The following is a 25,506-nucleotide window of genomic DNA, read 5'->3' on the forward strand; positions in this document are numbered from 1 at the left end:
ACAAGCAGGTACTTATACAAGCATTTTCAATATGTTTACACACACACGCACAGATCAACCTCATGCTCCACACAACTGCCAGATGGCATCATCAAGTTGTACAACTTGCAACATATGATAGACACTCAGACCTGCAGTTGTCTTACATTAATGTGTTCAACAAACAGGAATTTAACAGTGATGTGCATTTTGAAAATCAGAGTTGGCTAGGGGATGTCTGCATGTCTCAGTATTCATACATACAGAAGTAGACTGTGCAATTTTCTCAGAGTATTACAGATAACAGAGAATAGTCATCAGCAGCCTAGGTGCTATAGGTACCAGTGATACACAGCCATACTGGATATGTAAAATGATGTATTTTATAAGTTGGAAAACAAACAAGTCTAATGTTTAATAGTATGAGCATGATAAACAATTTTAAACAAATAACCTCTGTGGGAAGCTAACCCATAATTACAAGGAAAACAGTCACTGTGCCTTCTTGGTTATCCAGCTGAGCTAACTGTCAGAACAGCTGGATGATGAGTTTAAACTACATATATCCAACATATAGATCGCAGCTATATTCCTGATTTCGTTAGGAATGTACACATACATTTCAGATTATGACACTTACTATAGACTTCCACTGGCTGTCTCTGCACCTTGGCAAGCCTCCGGCTAAGATCCTCAGTGTCCTTACGATGCAGGTCGTTGTAAGGATGGTGGACCTGCACTCCAGTTCGGAAGATTTCCATGTGACATTGGTGCTTCCCTCACAATCCAGTTCCAGATGTCGATCATTGTGAAGCTAGGTGGTCTGGCTCTCATATGTTGCTCCACTCCAGCATAGACCGTTAGCATCTAGGTGGTCTCCTCATTGGTACAATTGGGTACCTGGATACATCAAAGCCTCTTTGAAGTAGGCATGTTAATGAGAATGTTGAGATAGCAAACTTCGTAAAATTGCTCACTGAGGTCCCACGCAGTTCCAGAGAGCAATGGTCTGACCTGTAAATGTATCAAAGTCACAATTTAAAACTGGCACTTATGGGATGGTATCAGATCATCAAAAGATAATGGCACATGCTATATATGGTTCTATCTAACGGTACCTACTGGGTATATGCATGAAGCATCTTCCCATTACTCTGAGCTATTGGTTAATGCATCAAACTTCGAGAACTTACACAAATGTGCAAATGGTATTCAAAAACCTTGAATGTTAATGAACCGCATTAGTTATGTATGGTGCAAATGAGACTTAAAAGTTGTGTGCACATATCTGGTCTTACTTTAAGTTATACCTGACTCATAGGTAGCTGCCAAGGTAATGTTGCACCTGCCAGTATTGCTGTGATGGGATATGTTTCTCTCCTTATAGACCTATGTTATCATTACTGCTTAGAAATGTATGAGTATATGCTTAAATTAATGCTTTTAGGGAAAATTGTGTGCAATATAAAAAAATGTATGTGACTTACTGGAGGGGTGTAGGATTGACCTGTATGTATACAGGTGGGTACATCTGAATCACTAACAATCAGGGATTCCACATATGCAATTTTTACAAATAAATGTAAACAGCACCAGTGAACAGTACATAAGAATACACTTAACAAAATATCAGTATATATTGCTGGTGATTCTGTACAATTTGCAGTATAATTACAGAAACCTACAGATTCTGAAAGTATCCATACATTATGCTACCATATGTATTTCTAGTTATGTTATGGATATTTATTAAATGATGCGTATTAATACATGTACCATAAATATTGCATCGATAAAACTATATTTGTGTTTATGTCTATCGTGCACTATCGGTGGTATACTTATGGATAGGGAGGCTTTCCAACAGTTTCTATAAGTTGTTCAGTTGCTACTGCATAGATACTTTTTGCTAAGATTAATATAGCAGTAATCACAGATTTTCATGTCATACAAATGAAATGGGGATAGCATTCACTGCTCACTATTAATTGTGTTGGTATAAGCTATTCGTGCATAACAGATATTGCTTTATACGTATGTTACACGTAGTATGTTAATGTAAAATGCATGCAGAATGTAAGGATCATGTGACCCACTTTTGTTGTGGTTGGCCTTTCAATGCAGTGGGTTCAAATCTCACATAAAACCTTTACAGATATCACATGTTATAATGTTGTTCCATGTCTTATGTATTCAGACATCGTTTTCATATCACATATGTTGTTTTATATGTCACACTACTATACAGGACAGGGTCTATTTCATAGAATGCAGATAAGAGAAATTGACTTAAGCTGTCAACATAATCATCTCCATATGTGGGACCCCACACTAATCTAACCATCTGCATAAAACTATCTTCTGGATGGTAAACAAACCTAGGGGTGACAATTTTTCACCATAGAAAAATGAAATTATAGTAGATGCTCTGCACCAGCATGAAATGAGACTGCTTGGACAAGCAGGGAATACAGTTTGATTAATGCTGTGGGAGGTCGGATTAGATGCCTGGAGGTCTGTCACCAATGGTGCTCTGGCATGATCCTTCATGCAGCAAACAAGGTATGCTGGTACAAGAGGTCAAGTGATGCCACTGGCACTGGCTCACCATTGACTCCTCCAGATGAGTTCACACAGTTTCTTACATCTGTACATACAGCAAGTGGGGAGTTCCTCAACCACAGGCATGGGATACAAGCAGGTATTCCAGCTCTTACATGGATGTGTTACTTTGCATAACATTGCTACATATAGGCTACCTCTGTACAGATTGTTGTTGCATATATATTCATGTATGGTTATTTGTGTGTTGCAGTAGCAGAACTGCGTCACGCATATGGGGGCACACATGCTGACGATGGCCAACATAAGTGTAATGATATGGTGCCAGACAACATCAGTACATGCATAACAGTGCAGCCAACATGTGTAATGTTGTCTGCATTCATTTGCATATGTCCATCCACTTCCGCACAACAGCAGGACATGACAGGTTTGTGTCTCCTTATACTGTTACTGTGACAATTATCTGTTATTGCCTCTGCCTTTTGTCACACCAGTGGTGTATACTATCATATTGATATTTCCCTGACATTGTAACCTACAGGTATATCTTCTGCAGACATTAGCCATGCAGGTGTAGCTACTGGCAGATCAGGTATGGCTTCCCAACATGCTCATAGGCTGCAGCATTGTGTAGTAAAACTGTGCTGTATGAATTTGATGTTGCTGCTTTTCATTTCGATAAACTCATCACACAGTGAGGGTGTAACTGATATACTATTTCCTCTGTTTCCTACATGTCATTGCTGTTACTCCTGTCGCTGTCCTTCATTAATACTGTTTCCTTCTACCCCTGCACAGGACAGTCACCATCAGCATCTCAGCTATGACCAGCTGGTATGTGTATATACTACCTTCTATGTGTTGTACCTCTGTTGGAATGGTACATGCTGGCAAGTATGTGCTTACTAATACTGTGTTTATGCCTTTGTTTCAATATAACAGTTGCATTTCAGCCTCTGCCTCTAGTGCCAGATTTCCCCCAAGGACATGTCAGGTGTGTGTTATGTTGTTATTCCTCATATATGCCATGTATGTTGCATATGTAACATAATTGTCAACTCCCTGTTATATAGGTTCCTTGGGCCACACTCAGACATGACCTCCTGGTAAGTCCTTATTTTCTGTAACATTGTAGTGCTATAGTTGTGGCGTATGTCAGTAATGATATCCAGCATGTGATGTAAGCATATTTTCCTGACCTGTGTCATATGTCTCTTCTTTTAGAATGTCCACTGCCTTCATCCTCCATTAACCTCTCCACAGATCCTGAAAGTAGCATGCCCTCTGGCACACAGGAGACAGATTTGGTGGTACAGCCCAGCCCAGATGGTGACAATCATGTGGATGAGACTACTGCTTCAGATGTGGAGAAAACATTTTCGGACATTTTGGTAATGTGGGAACATCAGATAGTGTATGGAATGAGGCCTGTGTACCACAGTCCCATGTTGAATCTACTGGCGATGTTGACACTTCCCCACAACACAGGTATACTGCCCAGTGCAGTAGATGTACGCATGTACCTGGTGTGCATGGACGTGTAATGGGTGTCTGCCTACTCCTACAGGCAAATGAGCATCCCCAGTGATGTCATAGAATTGACAGTTGTGCACTTGCCTGTACCATGCATCATGTTGCAAAACAGCTGTGTGTGCTGCATGAACACAGGGGCACAGACATGGTAAGGTTATGTCAGCACTGGCTGCTCATAATGAAAGCATGTTATCTGTGGCATGGTCCACTGAATCCCAGGTTAAGGCAGTATTAGAGCAGTGGCATAGTACTATCAGTGCTCTGCATGCCCTGACTGTGCTTAGTTGAGTGCCACATGGGAAAGAAAGCCCCCTATCAGTAGACCAACCCTTGCCCATCAAGCATCAACATCTATGCTGCAACCTGTGTACACATCTGCTGCTGGCCAATCCAGTGTAGGCCAAGCACTGTGAAGTGCAGGTTAAATTTGTCATGCAGGCATGTTACACTGAGTCCAACAAAACCATCAGCATATACAACAGCCTAAAAGTGCATTTCATTCAGTATCTCAGCTTAGCATGACTCATTCAGTCCACTGTCTTATCAACTACCACAGAGAGATGTGAGCGCATCTTCTTCTTCTTTCGGCTGCTCCCATTAGGGATCACCACAGCAGATCATCTGTTTCCATTTCTTCCTGTCCTCTGCATCTTGCTCTGTCACACCAACAACCTGAATGTCCTCTCTCACCACATCCATAAACCTTATCTTAGGCCTGCCTCCCTGGCTTTGTCTCCAAACCTTCCAACCTGAGCTGAGCCTGTAATATACTTATTCCTAATCCTGTCCACCCTCGTTACACCCAGTGCAAATCTTAACATCTTTAACTCTGCCACGTCCAGCTCTGACTCCTGCCTTTTAGTCAATGCCACTGTCTCCAACCCATAAAATATAGCTGGAGAAAGAAGCTGAAGAGAGAAGTGAGTGCATATAAAGGTAATATGAGTATGTGTATAAAAGTATAGCACAAGGAACAATATCTGAAGCATGGTAACACTTTGGTCTGTGCTGAGTTTTGCAACTCTCCTTAAATATAGTTTGACTTTAGAGGGAGCATTCTTCTGTAAGAATCTGTGCATGTCTATGAATGGGTCAAACAGGATTTGGATATCTCAATGACTAGACCAACACATATGCAATATTAAAATAACATAGCTCACAGACCAATAGACATGGCAGTACATTCAGTGCATGTCATTAGTGGTATGTTTAAGCACAGCAGTGCAGCCTTACATTTTATATGTTGCTTTGTACAGACAGATACTTGCAGGCTATGCAAGTCACCCATATTTAATGCATTTTTTACGCCAATGCTGACATTATAGAAGGGATCGTGTGACCATCTTTCATCCACAATTGTCGCATGGTTGTACAAAACCTAGGTGCACATAGCCTCATCAAAATAGACCCACAGTTAGCATCTACAAAAGGCATAAGTGGATGAGGAAGACAGGTTACCTACCTCCATGTAGCTGGCCATCAGCTTCCACCAGCTCTTCTCCTCATTCACTTGATCCACCTGATCTGCCTTAGCATCCCTTGAGTGAAGTCAGTGAGGAGATCAAGGATGCTGGTACAGTGTCATGCTGCTGCTGTTGCTAGGGTGTATGCCTATAGCCCTCCAACCCCTACAGTAGCCTTGTGAGCCTTGCAATGGCTGCCTTCTGGAGGTGCATGTCAGCTTTTTCAGTTATGCGACTTCCCAACTAAGTGGCGTCCCCCTTGCAGTAAGGAGCTCACCCTGCTTTTAATGTTGCTACTGCAGTGAACCTCTGCAGCCTCCCTGTCCCCAGGGTGGGTGAAGTGGCATTGGCTGCTCAGTCCCATCATCCCTCACCTCGATCTTCTAGTGCCCATGATACTAGCACAAGTTACCTGAGGTACAGTCAGAGTTTATCGTTAATAATTATTTTTAGCACTAGGATTCCCAATCTGGTGTTGGCACCTGCGACAGTTTGTGCCAGTCATATAGTTTTAAAAAGCAGAATATTTTATCTATATGCCACCTTCCCAGGCATCTGCCAGCCATCAACTCTACTCCCAGAGGTCATTAACCCAATCATTCCATTGACAGGATGGACCCTTCCAGTGGATGAAAAAACAGCCAACCAGAGTGAGCTATCAGATATGAAAGTACTTTCTACACCATTCCAAATCTTGCCATCCACTAGCTTGGGGTGCAGGACAAGTCCTCATTCATGCAGCCTAAGGTTCTGACTTCATCTCCTTCAGACAATAGCAGTCCATGTTTAAGGATAGGATCAGTCCTTTTTCGCTAAGCTGTGTCATCCATGATGTAGAGGTAAGTGGAGTTTCTACAATGTAACCTCCACCCCAGTTGCTAATGTGGCTCTTCACCTCATTACAAGTGGCTACAGTGCCGTGGCCCTAAATGTTCATGTACAACAGACTAGCTTAGCAGCATCGATTTCTTATCCTGGTCTTCATTGATTTCCTGGTGCTGTTAAGCCTCCAAATGTTGGTGATAAATGCAGAAGGCCATAGCTACCATATCTCCCCCAAGGATAAATAAGATGGCATTAGACATTCATTTTCATCTTCTCTCTACTGGCACCTCCAGATCTTAACTTTGTTAACTAAACTTGAGCCATCTGGGGCACAGTCAGGGCTTTATTCCTTTCTGCTATGTAGCCGACTCCAGTAGCAGAAATTTTCTGCAGTGAGGTTCCAACTGAATGAATTTTCTTCTCTGTACTCAAAGTTTACCTTCTTTATTTCTTTCAAGGGTTTCATTCAAAGGCTGCAGAATGCAGCAATGCAGTCTAGAATGAACGTACTCTGCATTTTGTGATATGCAGCTTGGATTTTGAAACCAGGTTTCATTAGTAGTTTAGTGTTATGTCAGTAGGTTTAAATAATAACACATACATGCAGGAGATCTGGTTTAACCTGCACAAGGTCTGTATTTTAGATGAATCATCCAGGTCATCTGTGCACCACATTACCTACAAATCACTAGTTCATTAGCTTAAACATATATATCTGTATAGCTGATATCCTTCTTTTTTAAACATTAGAAAAATATATGTATATCTATGATGCAGCTATGATGCATGTTGAAGCCTGAATTATATTACTCTGATATCTAAAAAGTAGCCTTTATACTGTGTGCTTGGCATGTCATGATCATGAGCTGTTAATATCAAAATAAAAACTGTAGTATATGCTGAACACATCACGATAGTTAACAGTTGCTAACAATGTTCAGGACTTGTGTGGGGAACACAAGTAACGCACACACCCAAGGAAAGCGGGAGATAAAAAAGAAGATGCAGGGTATGGGCGAAGAAGAGGGACACAAAAGAGGGATATTGGAAGATGAAAATTTGAGAGAAAGTCAGAGGCTCATTTTTTTTTCTTTTGGGTTAGAATAGGCCCCTATTTTTTTCTAAGAATAGAAAGAAAGGTACATATTGGGAAACAGGAGGTAATGGTCATCACAGCAGGTATACCCCTAGAGCAAATAGCACAACACAAGACAGACAGAGGGTAGAAAACAACAGTAAGAACAGGTAAGTTACACACGCAGCACACTGCACAACATGGCAATGGAAAGTTGACAAACAGAGTGGGGATGCATACCAGCCATGGGGAAATGCAAAAAACATATGTACCTATGCACTATCATGTTATGACATGTCACAGACTGTGTGGCAGTCATACCTGGATGTGTATGAACAATGGTACATGTGTGTTCCAGGAAAATAAAGTAGGATCACAGTACACATTGGATAAACATACACATATCCAATTAGTCCATCAGCAGTGCACAGTTAAGCCAAGCAACATCACAGATGAGCAAATGCAGATCTAACAATTATAGATACCTCCAGCACAGGACAGAAGCAAACCAACAGCCATGCATGTGAAAGGCAAGCAACCATGCCCAGTGCCAAACAGAAGTACTGCAGAAGAGCAACAAACACTACTAAAGACACAGGTAGGTATACACAACCAAAACAAACATGTAATGGAATGTGTGCATGTTAAACACATATGCCATGTCAAAGGCAACACAGGTGAAGATGTTTATGTATGTCTGTCAATGGCATAAATGAAATGTACATAAAATCAAGGTCAATACACATACATACACCAATGACATGTAATAATATGTTCGAAAAAGTAACAGTACAGTATAATGAATATAGAAGGTTGTGCATATGGATGGAAAAAAGTAGTCTGGGTACCACACAAATATAATAAGAACAAGAATGTACTGCAAGTATTAGCTAGCAATTTGTGTGCCCATATCCTGCATTGTACAATGTTCACTCTGTCAAATTAATAAATGGCAATGGTTAGCAGTTTTAACAAAGGCAGACATATCTGCAAAATACAACAGGGAAATATGAAGGTGGGAGGTAGACAACCTGGACCCACATCAGGGTAAAGCAGGACATGGTAAATTGACACAATGCAAATGCATGCGTAATGCACACAGGGTGATGTAGAAGCCACATAGGCATACATTTAACAAAATGGAAAACATATGTCAAATGGCCAGATGGATTGTTCATGTCCACAGAACTGGACATGCATAAAACACACATACATAGTAATATGCAATCATGTCACATCAACATGCATAGGTAAGCAAGCTAAAAACTAAAAGCACATACACATATACTGTCATGCAAATGTCAACTAAAGAAACACAGGTGTATGTCAACAACTCTGCTCATTATGGAGCAGAAGACACTCCTGTGAGCATCACTGCAGCACATCAGCAGTAAATCACTAAATGCTCACATGTCAAAGGAACTTTTATGTGTCAGTATGCATCCGACTATGTGCACACACATGTACAGTCACCTAATGTATACAACTATTTCTAGAAGTACACCAATGTCACTACATCAAGAGTGTAGAAATGCTACATACAACAAACACAGTTTAATGTACTGTGAAAGAATGTATCTATATTATTATGTACAGATTAAAGTTACATTGCTGTTTGATGCAGTCAGTAAAGGAATACTGCACTTTGACAGGATATACATGTATATGATCCCACATGGCATCAGTATTGCTGAACCATAACACAACATCACATCATGACAGCGGGGCATCATGACTCCTGTCATCCAAAACATGTGGAGTGACATGTCTGTATGTTGAATGTACCTGATATGGCAAAACAGAAATCCAAGGCATATCACACTGTTAGTGATGGACTGTGGACAAAATTTGTTGTCTATCAGTCACCCCAGTAACACACATGTTTACTGGCTACTATGTGGAAAGTGTTATGTGTTAATGTGTGTCATGCACACATTGAAACCCAGGCATATGTCACATGATAATAACTCATAAGCATGACACTTACATGGTATGCATGCACAAGAGTCCGTACACAGTCCAATCAATAAAATGCCAATCACCATGTTGGCAGCATAACACAAGTGGAGCACAAAGACAAACTCACCAACCGAAGGCACCAGGCTAATGGGCGTCAGACTCTAAAATGATCTCACAAGCTATCTCCTTGATCAAATCCTGCATATTCTGTATCCTCAAAAAAGGTCCCCATCATGTCCCTCATCTGTGTTCAGAACACATTGGTCATGACATCCTAGATCTCCTCCTGAAAATTGCCTCTTTCCCGATTGTGTCGATGTCTCCTCTGGAGGTGCAGGCAGGATGTCACTGACAGGGGTGGGCACAAGTGACTCAGCATCATCGTTGTCGTCATCATCATCACTGTCCTCCTTGGGAGAATTTGGCAGTGGCCTCGCATGTGCACATCGTTGTCTTTGAATTGGAGAACATCCACGGGTACCATGCTCTGTGAATATAACTGCAAAACACAATAAAAAAGAAAAGTAAATATCTACCATGCACAACAGTCCCATAAATATCACAGCAGAAAATATGATTATGGTGACAATTTACACAGGGGCTGAGACATACTGTAATGGACAGAGTCACCTATGGCCCTGTATGTGGTACTCCTAAAGAGGAAAACAGTATTCGTATCTGAATAATTCTATATGCTTAGACAGACACACATGGGTCATTTGCTTTACAAAAATGTATGAATGCTCAACTCAACATGTTCTGTCTGCATTCAATAATTTATATGAGCAGCTACAATGTGTCATTGTTAAAATTAGAAGAAAGTGATCTGACAAAATTTTGCACAATAGGCAAGCCATATGAAAAATGTCTGAGATAGCATGATATTTGGCTGAACACACATCGATATAATGAGTAAAATACTAAAAACAATTTGATATGTTCAATCAACACAACTATTACTGTCACTAACAATATTGTATGTGTACAACTGTATTCATTCTTTACAAAAACAAGCAGCAACTGGTACACTGAAAAATAAAAACTTATGGAATATGCTTGCTGATACTGAACTGCAGCAATCAAATGTATATCTGCCTAATTGTCAGTCAACCTAGGCTGCAGCAGTATGTTTAAAAAAAACACCAGAGGGGGTTAGAGACAGATGAAATACCAATAGTGACCTGTAGGGTGTGCTGATTATGTATGTTATAATCTTGAAATACTTCTTCTTCTTCTTTCGCTTTTTTTGTTTTAGGGAGTCGCCAGCGCGATCACCTTGTCCATTGAATGGCGTGTGGCAGTTTTACGGTGTCGAGCCAGCAGCCCCGGGCCCCTTCCACAGAGCACACACTACACACACACACCTAGGGCCAATTTAGAGGTGTCAATCACCTTTGTGCATGTCTTTGATGAGAGGACCGGCAGGAACCACCGGAGGGGGAGGAGCAGCGACACACAGACAACACACAGCCGGACCAGAAGACACCCCGCCGGATAATCTTGAAATACTAAAATACCGAATTTTAGTATCTTGAGACTATAAAGCCGAAAGACCAGAAAGCTGGCAATGAAAACAGCAAAATTAAAAATCGCGATCATTCACATACACAAAACCTCCACACAAACAAGCACACATCATCATCATCTTCTTTCGGCTGTTCCTGTTAGGGGTCACCACAGCGGATCATCTGTTTCCACTTCTTCCTGTCCTCTGCATCTTGCTCTATCACACCAACCACCTGCATGTCTTCTCTCACCACATCCATAAACCTTATCTTAGGCCTTCCTCTTTTCCTGTTACCTGGTAGCTTCATCGTTAGCATCTTTTTCCCAATTTACTCAGCATTACTCCTCAGCACATGTCCAAATCAATGTAATCTTGCCTCTCTGACTTTGTCTCCAAACCTTCCAACCTGAGCTGACCCTCTAATATACTTATTCCTAATCCTGTCCACCCTTGTCACACCCACTGCAAATCTTAGCATCTTTAACTCTGCCACGTCCAGCTCTGACTCCTGCCTTTTTGTCAATGCCACTGTCTCCAACCCGTATAACATAGCTGGTCTCACTACCCTCTTGTAGACCTTCCCTTTCACTCTTACTGGTACTCGTCTGTCACAAATCACTGCTGACACTCTTCTCCACCCACTCCATCCTTCCTGTACTCTCTTCTTCACCTCTCTTCCACACTCACCATTACTCTGAACTATTGATCCCAAGTATTTAAACTCATCCACCTTCGCTCCCTCTACTCCTTGCATCCTCACCATTCTTCTATCCTCCCTCTCATTCACACACATGTATTCTGTCTTAGTCCTGCTGACCTTCATTCCTCTTTTCTCTAGAGAATATCTCCATCTCTCCAGGGTCTCCTCCACCTGCTCCCTACTCTCACTACAGATCACAGTGTCATCGGCAAACATCATAGTCCACAGGGACACCTGTCTGATCTCGTCTGTCAACCTGTCTATCACCATTGCAAATAAGAAAGGACTCAGAGCTGATCCTTGATGTAATCCCACCTCCACCTTAAACGCATCCGTCACTCCCACAGCAGACCTCACTGCTGTCACAATACCCTCGTACATATTCTGTACTACTCTTACATACTTCTCTGACACTCCCGACTTCCTCATACAATACCACAACTCCTCTCTAGACACCCTGTCATATGCTTTCTCTAAATCTACAAAAACACAATGCAACTCCTTCTGACCTTCTCTGTACTTCTCCATCAACACTCTCAGAGCAAACATTGCATCTGTAGTGCTCTTTCCTGGCATGAAAGCATACTGCTGATCATTAATCATCACGTACCTTCTTAACCTAGCTTCCACTACTCTTTCCCATAACTTCATACTATGACTGATCAATTTAATCCCTCTGTAGTTACCACAGCTATGCACATCACCCTTATTCTTAAAAAATCCGTACCAAAACACTTTTTCTCCATTCCTCAAGCATCCTCTCACTTTCCAAAATTTCATTAAACAATCTGGTTAAAAACTCCACTGTCATTTCACCTAAACACCTCCATGCTTCCACAGGTATGTCATCTGGACCAACAGCCTTTCCATTCTTCATCCTCTTCATAGCTATCCTTACTTCCTCTTTGCTAATCCATTGCACTTCATGATTCATTATCCCCACATTATCCAACCTTCTCTCCCCTCTCATTCTCTTCATTCATCAACCCCTCAAAGTACTCTTTCCATCTGCTCAACACACTCTCCTCACTTAATATTTACAAACAAGCACACATATATCTACCTAATTACACTACAACAAACAAAACAACACACACAAACACAACACAACAAACAAACACACTTACCCTACCTATAAGCAGGGGGGCAAGCCCCCCTCCACCACCCACACTCCCGCTACTTATATATACTAACTCCGAGGTCGCACTAAACACGCAAACACATAAAACTCATCACTACACACACTCACACACACTAAAATCTCTACCCTATACCCTTACAAGAATGCGACTTACCTGAATCCCCAGATAAATCCACAAACCGCACTGCACATCACAAACGCTATAAAACAACGGCAGATTCGACATTTCCACATTCGATATTATGCAGTTTCACGTAACTGCACTTTCGATTTTATAGTCTCGAAATACTAAAATTCAATATTTTAGTATTTTGAGATTATAAAGTGAAACCGAACTACTACAATCAAAGGGGGTATCTGCTCAAGTGTCAGTCAACCTAGGCTGCAGCAGTGTGTTTAAAAAAAACACCCAAGGTGGTTAGAGACCGATGCAATACCAATGGTAACCTTCAGAGTGTACTGAATATGAACTACTACAGTCAAAGGTGTCAGTCAACCTAGGCTATAACTGTGTTTTTACAAAAACACCCAAGGTGTCTGAGGTAGATAAAGTACCAATGTGGAAGTTAAGGTTATGCCGCACAACCTGCAAACAGCTGTACAAACACTGATACAGCAAACACCCAATCACTTTGCCAGAAAGCAGACACTAAACAACAAAGCAATCACCAGAACATACAAGACATACAAGTGTGCCAAAACATATAGCATAAACACTAATTAAAATATTTACACTTGCATATACAACATGCATCTCACAGTATGTGTGAAAGATACTCAAAAGCAACTGCCACTTATGTTGTGGAGTACATTTAAAAAAATGTGTGCTGAAGAAATTACTCAAAGATACATAAAACATCAACATTGTTAGATTTTATCCACAGTTATAAGCACAGCTACCGTGTGGTGATTTCACATGCCATACTAATGCATGATGGGTATTCCTGCATTCTAATCAATAAACATGTTATTGTGAAAAATACAAACCAGAAAACAGAGGAAGATGCATTTCAGTTAATAAAATACTTAAAAAAAATCAACATACCTCTCCCCCTCTTCTGATCCTCAAGGCTGTGTATCCACTTGATGCACATGGCACTGTTCTTACTGTGCATCTGTTTGCTGGAAACAAAAAAACTGAATTTCTGAAAAATGTATTTCTCAAATAACACTGATACACATTTCCAAACACAGTTTGAAAACATTTTTTTCTGAAAAGCATTAGATAAGCATAACACAGTTGACATTTTTATATTCGGGTGTTAACTACTCTGAACACAGATCAGAGGACACAAGATTCAAACCTGCAACCACTACCTACATCCAAAATCTAATTCTGAGAGCTACCTGCCTACATAACACTTCACAACTGTGAATCATCTTTTGCTGGCTGTGAAAACATTTTATGTTATGGCATCATCTTGATGGGGGATAGTCTATTAATAATGCTCTTGGCTTAAGATTGAAAAGTATGACCATGTGCTGCTCATGTAGCTAAACATTAGGAAAAATACATTCAGGTTATCACTGTGTTCAGATACATCAAAGGTAATGCAGAGCAGACATTCCTCAGCCAGTGTGAAAGTGTCATGTAGCTTACAGCTTCTGTAAATAGAACTATACATGTTGCTGTATATTAAGGAGACAAAAAGGTATGTTGAGGAACATTATTCCTTGTTAAATTACACATTAGTATGAAAATACATACATAGGCTCATAGGTTCATAGGTGTGTACTAGGCTAATGGCCTTGGAACCTTTACAAGCCTAGCCCATAGGATTACACTGGCATCATGCCACCCAACCTTAGTTCCCAGTGCCTCTGTCGAGTAGAGCCACTGGAGTGATCCCCAGGGTGAATTTTCTATTTCCCATCCACTCATCAAGATTTCTCTTGAAGAGGGCCAGTGAGGTGCTCTGTTTGACATGTATGGAAAGTCTATTCCATAGCATGGGCAGTCTCTGGGTTATGAACCTGTCCCTCCAGCATGTTCTGTTCAATGTGGTAATGAGGTTGAGGTCTCTGGAGCGTGTGGTGCAGCGGGATTGGGATTTCTTTAGATGTAGCATTTCTAATAGAGCTGGGGCAGACATGGCTTTGTAAGTCAAGCAGAGATCACCTCTAAGTAGGCGATATGAGACAGAGAATAGTTGGAGTTTTTTGAGTCTGTCCATATAGGACAAGTGTTTATGGCCTTGGATCCTCTTTGTGAGGTACTTTTGCGGCCCCTCCAGTTGCTGCAGTTGTCTAGTGAGGTACATGTCAAATGGGGCTTTGTACTCGATGCTTGGCCTAATGAGGAAAGAGTAGAGGGAGACCATGACCTCTTTCTTCCTGGATGCAAAATCCTTAGGAATGAGATGTGCCACATAGAAGGACTTTCTGACCACAGTGGCAATGTGGTGGTCAAAAGAGAGGTTGCTGTCAACCTGTGTTCCCAGATCTCTTATAACGCCATCTGTGTTCACTGGACTACCATCGATGTGGTAATTCATGGGAACTGGGTTTTTCCCAAAGGGGATGATGACACATTTTTTGGCATTGAGCTTAAGGCCATGGTTCTGACACCAGTCGTTGGTCTCAGTGAGACCTTTCTGTAGGATGTCAGCATCACTTGGGGAGTTAATAATGGTTCCCAACTTGCACTTGTCTGTGAACTTTGTCATCCAGAGTCCCTTCATGTTGGCCTGGACTTCTGAGAAGTAGATACCAAACAGGAGAGGACCCAGGACTGATCCCTGTGGGACTCCACTCATGACTGGTCAGCAGTCTGACTTGGAGTCAGCTACTTTCACACTGTGGGTTCTATCCGTGAGCCAGTTTGCAACCCACCTAGTGATATAGGGGTTAATGCAAAGCTTAGTGAGCTTTTCTATGATTCCTGAGTGGGGAATGGTATCAAAGGCCTTAGCCAGATCAAGGTAGGCTGTATAAACCACCTTGCCTTCATCCACAGCTCTGGTGACTGACTCAAAGAAGTCGAGCAAGTTGAGCAGGTATGATCTACCCTTCACAAAACCAAACTGTGTGGGATCCAGAGATGGGAAATTCCCTATAGCCTTGTTTATTAGGTCAATGATGATGTGTTAAATAGTTTTGCATATCAGACTTGTCAGGCTAATGGGGTGATAGTTCCCAGGGTCTGTAGTCGGTCCTCCTTTGTGTAGAGGGATGACTATAGTAGTGCGCCATTCAGTAGGGACAAAGCCTGAGGTGAAGCTGTAATTGAACAGGGCACACAGGTGACGTGCCAGTTCACTCTGTAGTTCATGTAGAACACAGCCAGGGATATTGTCAGGTCCCATAGAAGCTGTATTCTTGGCCTTGGGCAGTGCTGTTTTAACCTGTGCAGCAGTAATACTGGGTTCCTGGCAATCTACTGGTATTGTATTTGGCCCTTTGGGGAAGGGAGAGGGGTAAAGTTGGCATTGAATCTGTCAGCCAGTATACTGGCCATATTTGTTGGCTCTGTAGAGGAGGTACCATTTTGCAGTAGCTCAGAGCAAATCTGGGTATTTCCAGGGAGATTATTTACATAACTATAGAAGGCCTAGTGGTTGTCTTTACTATCTGCTGCAATTCTGTTTTCATAGCTAGCTTTAGAGGATTTGATGAGGGATCTCAACTTTTTGTTGAGGCTGATAAGGGAGTTTTTCAGTCTTAGGTTCATGGGTTGGTACTAGGCATTCAGCCCTAGGGCCTATATAAGCCTAGCCATAACAATTCTCTGACTATTTCTTCCCACAGTATTTACTTCCCTGGACCCCTGTCTAGCAAGGTGACTGATGTGATCCCCGGGGTGAATTTCCTATCTCCCATCCAATCATCAAGGTTCCTTTTGAAGAGGGCCAAAGAGGTGCTCTGCTTGACATGTATGAGCAGTCTATTCCAGAGTCTGGGGAGTCACTGGGTCAGGAACCTATCCCTCCAGCATGTTTCGTTCATTGTGATGACAAGGTTAAGATCCCTGGAGCGTGTGCCTCTGAGGGATTGGGATTTCTTTAAGTGTAGCATGTCCAACAGCTCTGGGTTTGACATGGCCTTGTATGTTAAGGAGAGATTGTCTCTGAGTAGACGATATGCGACAGAGTATAGGTGTAGTTTTTTAGACGGTCAGCATAGGGCATTTACTTTAGGCCTGTGATTCTTTTAGTGAGGTATTTCTGCAGCCTTTCCAGATGTTGCAGATGGGACTTCACCTTATTCCACATTAGATTCATCCTTCTGTTGTAGAGTTTGTTTATGGCAGGGGACCACCACATTGGCTTCCTTTTTTTGGAGAAGAGCGTCTTGGTTCTATTGGGTATGGCGAGATCCATGTATTTGTGTACGTGTTTGTACAGTGCATTGGTGTATGATTCAGTGGTCATTCAACTATTCCCCATTTGCATGGGTGCCGTGAAGTTAGCCACCTCTGTTTTTAGGAGCACAAAGTTAGCTTTGGCGAAGTTTTTCATGGTGGTTACCTTTGTGGGGGGTGGGAGGGATGTGGATTTCTAAGGTGATTAGTTTGTGGTCAGATCTATTCCCTGTTCTTCATTTCAACTGTTAGTCTGCCCATCCCAGTCCCTCAAAATTTGAAGAGGATGTTTTCTACTATTGACTTCAAATTTTCATGAGAAAACAGAACCTTATAGCATTTTACAAAGTATACAATATTAGCCAAAAAATTGCCCAGACATAAAGCAGGATTTAGCAAGATGTGCTACCCTGCAGTTAAATAGCTGTTGTTAACGGAAAGTTATGGATTATAAATATACTTGTAGGAATTCAATGAATAACTGAGTTATTTGCAACTACACTCAAAATATACATTAATATCAATACATGTAATATGTTTCTATAAATAAATGCTATGGGTATAGTAAAACAACATAATAGTTTCAGATATATCTGTCCCCTTTCCAGATTTGAACACACGGCACACCAAAATACAAGTCTGCTGGCCTCTTGCCTTCAAGTAGAACTAACAATCAACACATCCACCTCTCAAACAAACAGGTACTGCTCTCCAAACACTGATGTTACAGCATTATGAGTTACGGCCATATTCATAGAATCTCAAAGGCTATATCAGTGAGTCATTACCATGCACAGCATAAACATTAATATAAAGTATTGCAATAGTGTTCTTCTAAAAACTGCTATGGGTGACGTTAACCAAGGTAACAGGTAACAGATACATGTTTCCCCTATGTGGTTTTAAACCCACAACATGCCAAAATTTAGACATGCTGGCCAGCTGCTTTACAGACCAAACTAACAGTCAGCACTTTATTCTTAAATAAACAAGTGCTGCTCTAAACCCTTCTTATTAGAAAGTTCATGTTATCACAACATTATGGATTACAGCCATATTTATAGATATTTGGACTGTATCAGAGTCATTACCATGCACAACATAAATCTTAATATAAACTATTGCAATATGGTTCTTCCAAAAAATGCTATGGGTGGCATTAACCAAGATAACAGGTACAGATACATGTTTCCACTATGTGGTTTGGAACCACAACACGCCAAAATTTAGACATTCTGGCCAGTTGCTTTACAGATCAAGCTAACATTCAGCAAGGGCTTCAATGTAGAAAACAGGTACTGTAGGTGTTGCATACAATTTTTGGACCTTTCATAGTAAAGAAATAACAGCAATCAACATATAACTGAAAACATGTGCATACAATGAGATGGGCATTACTTTTTAAATTAAATAAACATTATGTCTATGTAATTGTTTAGGAGGAATAAAGTAAGGAAGTTATATACGTGTTTTTATTCCAACTTTTAAATGGTCCAGTAGCTGATACAGTGGGACTATAACGGAAAGCTACAAAATGTGCAGTCATCCTCGGCCTAGACACTATAGGCATCTGTGATGTACAAGAACAGAGGCTGTGTGAAATTATGTACTTAGATGTTGTAAAACATATGAACTTCTACAAAGGACATACTTATGGATACTATAATACTTATTACATAAAACGACAACATGGAGATAAAACCCATAGTTCAGAGGACAGCATTTAACAAGCCCACTTAATTATCCCCTCAAGCTAATTCTCACAGCAGCTTCCAGATGGTTATAAAAACATTTATATGATATATATGGTAAAGAGATATATCTATGAAATCCATAGCAATACTCAACCATATGAAGAATATCAGTACTTATGGGATCTATGGGCTGCCTCTGCAACTTGGCAACTCTCCTTCAAAGCTCCTCTGTGTCTGTCCAATGCAGGTCATCATAGCATGATGAACCTGCACTCCAGAACCTGATCTCCATCCTCCATCGATGCTCCCTCACAAGCAAGTTCCACATGTCGGTTATAGTGATGTTCCTGGGTCTGGCTCTCATCCTCTGCTCCACTCTAGCGTACACTGTCAACATCTGGGCCATCTTCTCGTAGGTCCAATCAGGCACATGGACACATTTCAGCCTCCTCAAAGTAGCCATCATGATCCGAAAGTAAAGAAATCTGAAAAATACAAAAACAGAGACATGCTCACTGAGGTAATAGTTCACAGTTAGCAATGGTATAATCAGTGAATGTATCAAAATCAATATTTGAAAGGGGTGCTAATGTCGTTATAAGATCATTGGAAGATAACAGGCACATGCCACACATGGTACCATTTATCGATACCTATTGGGTGTTTATACAGTATACCCGGGTGTTTCAGTGCATAATGGCAGTCTACATGGATGTGCATGAATGGAATTCCAAAAATTTTAATTTAATTAACCTCATTAAATATGTGTAGCACAAATGGTACTTAAAATCAGATGCACACAAGGCGCACTTTGATTCTGTGATTTGGCATGAGAGGAATATTAACAATTGGTAGAATTTCTGTTGTGGTGATGTTTAAATTCATATTTACTCAAAATGGTAATTTTAACAAAGGTTGTCATAAGTTACGGGAGTGATGTCTTGAACTTTATGCATATATGTGTTGTCCTTCTAAATAGTTAATTTCAGTCCCATAGACAGTTGTATAGACAGACTTCCATTGCAAATGTTAACAGTATATGAAGGCTGATTTACAGATAATCAGCAATTCTTACTGGTAATTCTTTGCACTCTGTGGTGTAACTATGAACAGCTATGGATTCCGACACTCTCCATACTTAGTATGCGATATTGATATTATGGATATTTCTTATTTCATGTCTCCTAACAAGACTGTTATAAACATGTGCTGTTGCTGTTACAGATAAGTCTTCAAAGATGATTCTTTACAAAGGTATTATCAGTACTGTCTCAATATACTACAAATCCGTATTCTATGTAGCCTGACTATGGATCCTGAAGATTACCCACCCATTACATAAGTTCTTCAGATTGCTATTTGTTATAGTATTTGAATGTGATATGCAAGTAGATTCATGTAGCATAATGCTGTTGGCTTTGAACCTTCATGAAATATATATGCATTGTCAGGGATTTGAATCCCACTAACAAAGTATGAATATATTGCATGTTTTGTTGATTTTACCAATGTTATGTATGAAGGCATTGTTATTACTAGCAGTAACTCACATTAGAATTTATCCCACACAGTATAATACAGACATTTTCAATGCACTAGGATGCATAATGTTTATGCTGACATATGCTGTTCACAGAATGAAGTGCATAACTGGGCTCAAACATGAATATTATTATGTCATTGTCTTTCAAATGTCTAACCATCCTAGGGGTGACAACTTCTCCACCCCAGGAAAATGACATCATAATTTATGCTTTCCGATAACATGAAAGGAGACTCCTAGGCCATTCATGTGATACTGTTTGGGGGAATTAAATCAGGACAGACCTCACCAGCATGATCAGTGCAGTTGGAGCCCGCAACCAATCCCGTGAGGCCTGTCGATAGTGCTGGTCGAACCCTCCCAATGACATCACAATATTTCTGGCCTCGCTGTACACAGCAAGCAGGAGGTAATGCATCCCTGGTGATGGGATTGAAGCTGGGGTTCCAGGATGGACATCTATGCATTTATTTTCATTACAGGTATATGTATTATGACAATCACGCATATTCATCTATTGCTGTTTTTGATTTACAGCAGCAGAATTGAGCTGTGAACACTCTTCCACACAAGGTAAGGATGATGAATGTAAGTATAATTACATGAACTGGTATATCTGATTTACAGACAGAGTGGTCCAAACAACATTTGCAGTGCTGTTTGCATTAATATTCACAGGTCCATCTACTTAAAGCCTACACTAGGGATCAGCATGTGAGTATCTCTCTACTGCTACTGTGAACTCTACCTTGTTAGTGCTTCCATCTCATTTCATGGCACTGCCATTTATATTATATGGCTGTTTCCCTACCATTGTACACTACAGGTACATCCAATGAAGGGACAAGCCATACATTTTCAACTGCAGACAGATCAGGTATGTTACAGCAATACTGTCATAGCTTTCAACAATGTGTAGCACATGTGATACCTGACATTTTTCTCAATATTTGTCAATACAGACCCATCTGGTGTACAGTTATGATGCCCATAGTGTGAGTATTTGCAGCCAATATTACTGTGTTGTTTGTGAGATGATGTCAGTATTCATTTTGTTAAATACATGACTGTGTTGTCTTTCTCTTGATTTTCCCACTCCAGGATCCACAGTACAAACCACAACCTCTCCACAGCAGTAGTCTGTCAGTGTTATGTTATTACGTATGTTTCATACCTGTCCTTGCTGCTAATCCTGTAGTTGACCTCCATTAATACTGTGTCCTTCTTACCATTCATATGACAGTCTGCATCAATTTCCTCAAGTGCACATATGAGCGGTGTGTGCATGTCACACATTCTGCATGTTTTACCTGTTCTCACCTGGTTAATGGTGTGAATGATGAGATCAGTAATGCTGTATTTTCCCTACACTAGTTTAAGTTCATCCCAGTGAAGCACCGCCATCTTCCCATGAGTGTTTTCCAGTTGTGTTTTCTATGCATCATATATATCATGTATGTTGGTCAGTAAACAGATTATATACTTATTTTATGTACATTCCATGAAACATACAAACAGTAGACTGCAAGTGATGTCATTAGTACATATAACATTGCAGTGGGATATATATATATATATATATATATATATATATATATATATATATATATCATACGTCTTCGATATCCATCATGTGATGTAGGCACACTGCCCTGATCTATGTCTTTCTATCTTTTAAAACATCAACTATCTGTATCATCCAGTAGCCCATCCGGAAATCATGATGTGGTTCAAGATGTGTCTCAGCATGGTAGTATGGCCTCTGACACACAGGATCTTGAGTTGTTTGGAGAGTCCATCCATGAGGTTAACAGTGATGTTGCACCAAATCCACTTGTCTAACCATTCAGAGCATGTTGCACCGCAGCTGTGAGTCATGCATGAAGAACAAGAGTGCAGTTTGAGGGCGGAGCCTGAATGGCTAACTGAAAAGCAGCATTTTTTGGAGCTCCATAGATTAGTACTAAATTCAGGAAATTAAATTAACTATTACAAACAAAACTACTACAAATATTTAGTTAATAGTCTAAAGCAACTAAATACAAATGTTGGTGGATTTCTAAAATAAATTTCCTGTCAAATTACTTAGAAGTCTATACACAGCATCTGAAGAGATGAGCAACCTAAAGAATTCTCATGCTGACTTGACAATAAAAAAGGAACTACAACTGGTGACTACCACATTACAAGAATTATCAACAAAAATGGATGATTTTAAGATTAATCTACAGAATCTAGAAGAGAACTCACAGAAGCAAACAGAAGTCTTCAAAGAAATACTTCAGCAACACCAGTCAAAGTTAACAAACATTGAAACTTCTTTGACTGACATTGATCAAAGGCTCAAAGAGGAGGAAACACAGAGTTTCTCTTGAAGCAAAATACTTGGTTATCTAACAAACTAGATGATCTTGAAAATAGAGAGAGAAGGTCAAACATCAGGATTTTTGGTTTACCTGAGAAAACAGAAGGAGGGGACGCTATATCTTTCCTAAACTCTTGGATACCAGAGGTTCTAAATCTTAAAGAAGGTTTTTCCTTTGGAATAGAAAGGGCCCATCATGCTCTGGGGAATAGAACTTCAGCAACAACTTCATCAACATCCATCATACCAACAAGATCAATTATAGTAAAATTCTTATCTTTTATGGATAAAGAACTGGTTTTAAAAACAGCTTGGAGGAAAGGTCCTATAAAATATAACCAGAACACAATAAGATTTGACAATGACAACTCCACTAAAGTGTTGGAACAGAGAAAAAAGGTATGGCCTCTAATAAAAACTCTAAAACAGAATAATATTAAAGCTCAAATAGCCTTTCCTGCAAAAATTAAAATAATGCACCTAAGTGAGATGAGAACCTTCAACACTCCGGAAGAAGCTGTGCATTTCATTCAAAACAATAACATTATAACCATTTCTGAAGATATGGAATGGGCATCCCCTTCCCTGAAGAGAACCACTAACAAAAATGGCTGGACTGATGTCAAAAAAAAAAAGAAACAGAAAACTGAATCCAAAGTACCAACTTCTATGAAATCTCTCAAAGTGTCAACTGCAACCTAACTATTAAAAGCATCTAAATGATCTCACTATGTATTAATCCCTTTAATCTCATGCATTTATTCACAACATATATATATATATATATATATACAAGAAAAGGCATGTTTCCTATAAATATGTATACATATCTTATCATCCTATTAAGTTTCCCTTCTTCTCTTTGTTTTAATAAATAAATGTTAAAAATTTCTGCTACTTAATATAGCTATTTATTTAATCTAGTAATATCAAAGTTAACTTATTATGTTTTATAACTATGTTTTTCAGCCTACTAGTGTCATGTCTATTATTTAATTAATTAATTTTCCTTTATTAAAATGCTTATTGTTATTTTCAGTCTGTCTCATACAGTAGCACTTATAGCCTTTTTAGACTATATTAATGAAATGTTCCTCATAGCTACGAAACATTCCCGTTTTTAAATGAAGAAACGCTATTGAGATCTGTCAGTTAAAATTAAAGTAACAAGAAGTTATTTCCTCATTGCTGATGTGAATGAGGATGTTAAGAAAGAGACTTGTTTCGAGTTGCAGTTATTACAAGTAGTAAATTGTCTATAATATAAATCTGGAGTTTACCTTGCTTATTATTTAGTAATGGTATAGTAAATATATATATGCTTTATCTGATTGGCTTTGATTGTTCCAAACTGGTGTGTGGTTGTCAGTCTAGGTGCGTATAAAACAGATATTTTTTTTTCTCTATTTTTGTTTTTACATTTTAAATATGCTACCTAAATTTCATTCCATGTTAAAATGTTAGATCGATTAGTAACTAACATACTGTGATCGGGAACAGTATAGAATTATTTGAATTAAGTGAAAATGAATGTCTTGCCTTTGGACGATGCATTAGAGTAATGTATGGAAGAGGTGATCTAACGAACTGCAAATACACACAGACTACACATTAATTTATATTCATTACAGTATTAAAACATCAACTTCCTTCCCTGGCATAAATGACAATTATTGCATACCTATTTATTTTGACCTTTGTTATACTGCCCACAGCCTATTGCATAATGTATACATTGCAGTCATTGATAATTAGCTGGGGTCTTCGCAGTGGCCTTAAACAATGTGTATGCTTCTGGTGAGTATTGCCGTAATCATTGCTGTTGGTATTATGGTGAAAAACATTTTTTTTGCTTCTTGCCTCAGATGCACTGACGAAGAAAGGTTGTACATCAGGGCAAAGCCCTATTTGAAATCATGTCCAGTCTGTCATTGTGTGCTTGCTGCAAGGACTGGGACTATTGTTGCAGCTAGAGGAAAAAATTGTTACTGAAAGTAGGGTTTGGGTTTCTTAGATGGCTGCATTACTGAAATAGTTGTTACTTGGAATGGCTTGGTGATTGTTCCTATTTCAGGAAGTTGGCTGACAGTGGAGTGATTTTCTGGGGAGGGTTTGTTGAAGAATCTGTCGATCTCTACTTGTCGGGGATAATTGGTGGGATTTCTCTGTGAAATAGAGGCCGGGAAATGTTGTAATTCTGGTGATGTACTGCTTTGCCTTCTGAATTGATAATGAATGGTGCGTTTTTTGTTGGTTGTAGTTGCAGATTATGTGGAACTGATGTACAGTTGTGTCGGGTCAGATTGGAGAAGCACTGTCGGTCGAGTGAATTGGTGTTGTTTAAGGTCAGATAGTATGCAGAGAGTGGGGTTAAAGGTGCAATGGACACGATGTGAGCTTACCCTGGTGTCTTTGGGTCAGGGGTAATGTGCTCCTTGTGAGGGAGAGTGTCAGTGTTTTGAGCCATTTTTTTTTTTTCTTTCTCTCTCTTCCATCTTCATGGCAGTTGTTTGAGCGGGAAATAAGTGCTCGTGAATTTTTATAAAAGTCTATTTAGACTGCAGTTTGCACGAGCTAGGGAAAAAGTTTTCTCCATTTTTACAATTGCAGAGTAGTTTAATGTTGTCACAACAACGAGTAGATAAGGTTTTGATTGGCTGTTGGTATACTCATACCCTACAGAAGCACGTTCACAACACACTTTATAGGTTTATAGGTTCATAGGTTCATAGGTTTATACTAGGCTATCTGCCCTAAGGCATTTTTTACTAGTGGTTTTGGTGGATTTGATTTTTTTGAGGTGGAGCATGTCATTAATTCGGGGTTGGACATGGCCTTGTATATCAGGCACATGTCA

This window comes from Protopterus annectens, chromosome 2.part0 (genome assembly GCF_019279795.1).
Source record: "Protopterus annectens isolate FY-2018-M chromosome 2.part0, PAN1.0, whole genome shotgun sequence".
NCBI classification, from domain to species: Eukaryota; Metazoa; Chordata; order Ceratodontiformes; family Protopteridae; genus Protopterus; species Protopterus annectens.